At 41.1% G+C, this 5,847-nt stretch overlaps 1 long non-coding RNA gene across 1 annotated transcript; it reads left to right on the top strand.

The window, feature by feature from the left end:
- The first annotated feature begins 1,864 nt into the window (after positions 1-1,864).
- Positions 1,865-5,045, top strand: LOC111260292 (uncharacterized). Its single transcript, XR_002680262.2, has 3 exons — positions 1,865-2,116; positions 2,946-3,143; positions 4,428-5,045. It is a non-coding gene; the product is annotated as an uncharacterized LOC111260292 (long non-coding RNA).
- The last annotated feature ends 802 nt before the right edge of the window (positions 5,046-5,847 follow it).

Below are 5,847 nucleotides of genomic sequence, written 5' to 3'. Positions count from 1 at the left end.
AGTACAACTCGCATTTCGTAGCACCCTCCGGTGTCCCATTGCTCATTCGAGCAATACATAAGGCGCCTTTTTTCGTCTCCTGGTGAATGCAGGCATATTTATTTCATTATCGTCGACACATAATCTCTGGGAAAGTTTAATTGAAACAGTGCTTCATATAAAAAGACATCTTAACGTTTCCCTTTATAAGTGCATGGTATCATCTGTAAGTTGTTTAATTCTCGAATAAACAAACAAAAGCGTGGTTCGTAAAAGTCAGTACTGCAAAAAAATTTGACATCAATATTACGAGATAGATAAACCAACGCGTGAATAAAATTCATATACTTATATGCCCTTTATACGATACGAGGTACGAATATATAAAGTAAATAACTAGCTTAAAAGCCTGAAATGGGAATTGTATTGTTGTAACATATACCTTGTTATGTGCCGTCATCGAACGAATTCGTCAGATTTTGTTCGGAATCGATCTCTTCAATGAGCCATAATATCTCTGAGGTACTTTCCTATACTTCGTGCGGTCCAGTTTTACGACCATTTATATCCAGCTTTTGTGTGAATCGCGCTTCCACGTCAAGTCTCGTGAAAGCAGATTAGGCGTCGTTTGTTCTGTCCACGACCTCTCTCTCACAGGATGGATCCGGAAATCACTTCCTGATGCAAACATATTTGACTTTGAAAATTAATCGGCCAGCATTAAATACAGCTATGATACCCTTGGCGTTGTTGTAAACATTTCTAAAACGGCATGCGTCCTCTTTAGGATTTTTCCATGCTCCATCCAGTCGGCCTCGCTAGGACAGTTGTCTCGTTAAGCTCATTCGTAAAGTGTCTTGGCCTGATATTTGCACAAGCATTAGAGTAGGTTCGTCATTTTCCTAAAATTACACCAAAGTGCTGCACTGTCTAATCTTCGAGCTAAGGATGTTCCCCAATAAATACCCCTGTACCCTTATAGATCCCTTCTTGAGCAGACAATTACGTACGCGACCCTGTTTTGAGGCCAGACATTTAGCCTGATGCGAATGATCCTTGCATTATCAAGCTCCGCTTGCACATCAGGTATTTTCAATGAGTATGGAACTATTACTGTTTCATAGTTAAATACGATTGGAGTTTGTCGTTTTATGCCCAAATCAAAGTACATATCCAGAGAGAATCAAACTACATCTGATCACCGGCGCCGCCAGTTTTTTAGATGATCCTATTAGAAATTACCATAGAACACTTTTATCCCGATCACTGAGCACAAAAGCTGCGCGATGAATTATCCGGCTATCAACACAGATATATATGGAGCTCTTAGCCATCCTATATTAGCTATATAGAAAAGCACGAAATACTCCGCCTGGAGACACTAATATATATTAGACATAGCTTGCGGTGGCTCGATGTCAACGCTGATCTTATTCTTGCTACATGTTAGTGATGTTACGTGAGACTGTCCTTTAATACTTGGTTGATCCCAGCATCTTCAAACTAATGCGGCCCTTGGGCGTGCATGATTGAAAAAAGTTCATTTGAATTGTATTGAAGCCTCTCTTTTGCCGTTAAGTTTTCCTTCATGAAAAGCAGACAAGGATTAATAAGGAGAGTGAAGGGCTGCCTCTTAGCTGCTTTTAGTGGTTCTACCACCTAGATAGTATAATACAGTCTTGCCGGCGTTGCTGTGGTCAGAGACTAGCCAGCCCGTCAGCGTCATTGTTAGTTAGTTGGGAACAATAGGCGAGGGTGGAGGGTGGCAGAAATCGGCATTTGCGTAGGCGTGCCGTTAGCGACGATAGAGACGACGAGGGTAAGTGTAGATTATTGGCCCCAAGCAGCAAGGTATGGGAGGATTCAGAAGAGGCGGAAAGGCTTAGTAGCCGTGAAACCATTGACGTAAAGCTGAGGCTCCTGAGGCAGCCTAAAGGGATCTTCGCGGACTGCTATCCAGTCAGTGGTTTGCCAGTGCACAGCCAGCGAATGACAATAGCTTCCATGGATAATTCCGATGCGTGGCGGGGTTCGTTTCCCGAAAGGGTTCTTTTGGGTGTTCTGACTGCTGGATACTTTGCGGCAGATGCTGTTTCCGCCTACCGGCTGCTCCAAAGCCGCGGCTAGTTGGATAAAGGTTTGGCAACGTTACAGCGTGCAGGGTGACGATTATAGTGCTTTCTATACAAATATCACATAACGTCTATTATATCGTACCCGTTCACTTAAAACTTTTAGAGAGAGAGAGAGAGAGAGAGAGAGAAGGGGAAAGACGCTGCGAAAGTGGCGGCGAAGAATCGAGAATGGCTGTTTACGCAATTATGTACTTGAGACATTTAAACTATTGGTTTGTGAGTGGAACCCATAGTTTCCTTAGGACAGCCAGCCTAAATAATTTTCGCAGGTAGGCAAACCTAACCAATGAGTCGTAATATGCATAGGTGGATGTGCTTTATGGTATAGCTAGAAATAATAATAACAACAACAAGATTCTGGCCATTCTAGGCTACGGTTGAGGATAGCTTCGTTAACCGTCTTCATTATAAACAGAACAATTTTACTATTGTCGTGAGCAACTTAATATGGGTTAGATGAAGATTAAAACTGTATGTCTATTGCCCAATTTTTTTCTATCTGGCTGGAGCCTCCTACTACACAAAAAGGAGTGGTTTACTCAGTGTAGTTTGATACGATTCTCAAAAGAAACACTTTAAGAGTAACGTCCTTGATAAAAAAAATAATTCGTATTGCCCTGTTCGTGCAACAGTATCCGGGCCTACTATATCTGTCTTTAAATTTGCTCTTGTCCTGAACGGTAGTACTTTATCTTACGAGGGTCTCGACTGATAGTTTTATTCATAAATTGAGTTATAAGACCAGAGTTACACTTAGGATTTTGGTTCTAAGCACATGTAATGTTGAATGAATGCGTCCTATCGCGTCAAATAATTGCTTGATGATTCTAGCTCGAGGTGTCAGAGGGAATACGTCTCGTCCCAGTCGGTGACTGCTGATTTCGAGAATAACAAACAAGCGCCAGAAATAATCGCGGGACAAGGTACCAGCCAGTATGAGTCAGCCTTTTAATCGGATGGCCAATACTCTCCAGTCTAGTCGATGCCTCACAATACATCATGTTATAAAAAAATGCATAGAGCTATTTAGTAAGTATTATGTTCTCTAATCTATAAATTGCCTGCAAACACAAGTACCGTCATGTCGTGTATATTAAAATGAGCTTTGTCGAAGGTTAGAAAGTGCTACTTGAGTTCCCTTCTCTCAGGGCTACCGATCACTGAACAGATGGGGAAAAATGAATCAGGTCACAATGCACGGCATTATGTAATTTTATTTGCAGTGTCGAAAACGTTCGGTTTATAAAGACCGCGCAAAGGAAGAGGCGTCTTATCAGGGAATATTCCTTGCCACACAGTAAACAAATTGATACACATATGTGTAGAAAATTATGCATGAACTCTTGTCAGGCCTGCTGTGATGCCAACTAATAAACAAACAATCATTAAGCTGGCGCTTCGCTTGAAGTTCGTATCACGTAGCATTAAACGCTGCCATAAGATCCTACACATACGTCTGTAAACGGACTTTGGACATCTTATCAAGACAATAGCAGTGACAGGCATCGCTGCTAAATTCTTTATTATGTACTTCGACTGAAACTAACTGAGGTGTTTATATTGGGAGGCTTGGTGAGACACTGAGGCTATATTAAGATGTTAGGGCGAATTCTACCATTAAAATCCCAGCGGCACGTAGCATTTACAGATGGCGGCTAAATTTGAAAAATGTTAGATTTCCCTTCAGCTGAGCCTTTTGCTGCTTGAGTCAAAGGTTTCACTGGATAAATTTATATATGGATAAGATAAACCGTTTTCGTCATCATGTCTACGCGGGACTCTTCCTCTTTGACTATAATAATTTTCTATATAATCTCTAGCACTAAATTTATTTCAGTTTGATTTAAAAATAATGTTACTATCGCAGTAGCTCGATAAATGCTTCATAACCAATTAGAATCACAAAGGTTCCATTTTTTTTTTTTACAGGTACCATAAAATCAGTTCATTTTTACAGGAATATATAAGTAGTGAGTAAAAATAGTTAGAAACATAGCGCAATAAAGATAATCAGAATATCATATCACCGATTTATGTGCTGTTGATCACTGATTGTTATTATATGGGTACCTTTTGCCACACCTTTATTTAACTCGATAAGTAAAGCTTGACATTAAAATAAAATATGAAGCAATATAATAGCTAAAATAATCTTCTGGAATTGTATAATCGTAACTTACTTATCAAGAGTTAAAAACGGAGGTTGTCGATTTCGCTTGGCGTGTCGGACCTATCTAAATGCGTCGCATGGATCTGTCCTGCGCCGCTCATCTGAAAGGAATCTAGCGGCTTTTGTGTTCACGAAATCAACAGGCGGCTTCAAATTGGGGAGTCAACCCGACATAAAGAGATACGCCGGAGGTGAGCGAGCAGTCGCCGACGATCACCGGACCAGGCCCAGACAATGATCGACTTCTTGTCTGACTAGTCCGACCAAAAAGTAGCTGGGCTGATAGATCGCAGAAGTAACTGAAAAACTGTTAAAATTGTTAGATCCGTGTTGTTGTACTATCATACAGACTAGCTCGAATCATACGCATATACACGCCAAGACGATAGCGCTCTAACAGCGATTGTGTGTGGGCAAGGTCAGCAGAACCGTAATAAATAGCGTCTGACGAGCCAAGCTCGTTACTATGTGGCCTGTATCCTTTTCGAATCCCATATCAACTGTGTTCACCTTAGACTGACTTGTACCGACTGAGTTTTCAATTTACTTTTCTATCTCAAAGGCCAATCCATACCATAGGCTAGCCTAACGACGGCAAAAATCATTGGAAGTCGAGAAATGCGTATTTCTGTTAGCGTTGATCATTTTACCAGTCACGACCCTGGAACATGAGGAACGACTTCTTTTCGACATTCTGTAAGCCGCACTACATCTAACAAATGGAGATATGCCGCTTCGAATAAAAACATCTGATGACCTCACCCTTCGCTTCTGTATTCTTTATGGCTTTCAAACACATTTAACTAGGTGCGATTGAGCGTACGTATGCAAATGTTCTAACATACGTCCCATATACCTTTTAAATGTTTCGAATTTTAGACTACTGGTCCTATTATTAAATGAACTGTATCTTCATGAACCTGTCTTGTCATGCGCAAAACGTATCTCCTATGTTCTCCTATTTTCCTTTTACAGTGCACCTTTTTCTTCAGTTTTAGGATTGCTCTTTGCAAACCATGGTAATGCGTAGGGTACAAATTATCCAATTAGGTACTACGAATTGACCTTTTAATTGAGTATGGGTCGCATTGTATTGATTCATTGATAAAGACAAGAAACCCCAGATGTTCTGCTTAGTGCATAGATCTGTGCGAAGTCGAACACCTCTATGTTACAAAATTCTTGGGGGATAGCTGTGCACCTGACAGGGCACGAGGAAGGTCTGCATAAAGTCAATACTTACTTATTTTCGTCTACATGTTCCGAAAAACTTGGAAATTGTAGCACAGTTGTCTCTTCTTGTAGTAGCTCCTGTTTTCTTTCGTCTACACTTGTCAGAGAAAATAATCGTGTTCCCCAGGAAGGCGAGGGCCCGCTAGTGGTAACGTCTACGTGACAATCGCAATTTGTCAATTTAGCTCACAAGGGGCCCATGTCTTTTGGTACACATCTCTTCTTTAGCGCTTACCTCTGTGTTAACTGGCGTTCTAAAGATGAACGACGAAGATATAGAAGGGACCTTCGCCACTATTATTCGGCAACAGCGCAGCCGCCGTCGGCATC

The sequence above is a fragment of the Varroa jacobsoni genome, unplaced genomic scaffold (assembly GCF_002532875.2).
Source record: "Varroa jacobsoni isolate VJ856 unplaced genomic scaffold, vjacob_1.0 scaffold_424, whole genome shotgun sequence".
In the NCBI taxonomy this organism is placed as follows: domain Eukaryota; kingdom Metazoa; phylum Arthropoda; class Arachnida; order Mesostigmata; family Varroidae; genus Varroa; species Varroa jacobsoni.
This window is presented reverse-complemented; position numbering and strand designations above follow the sequence as displayed.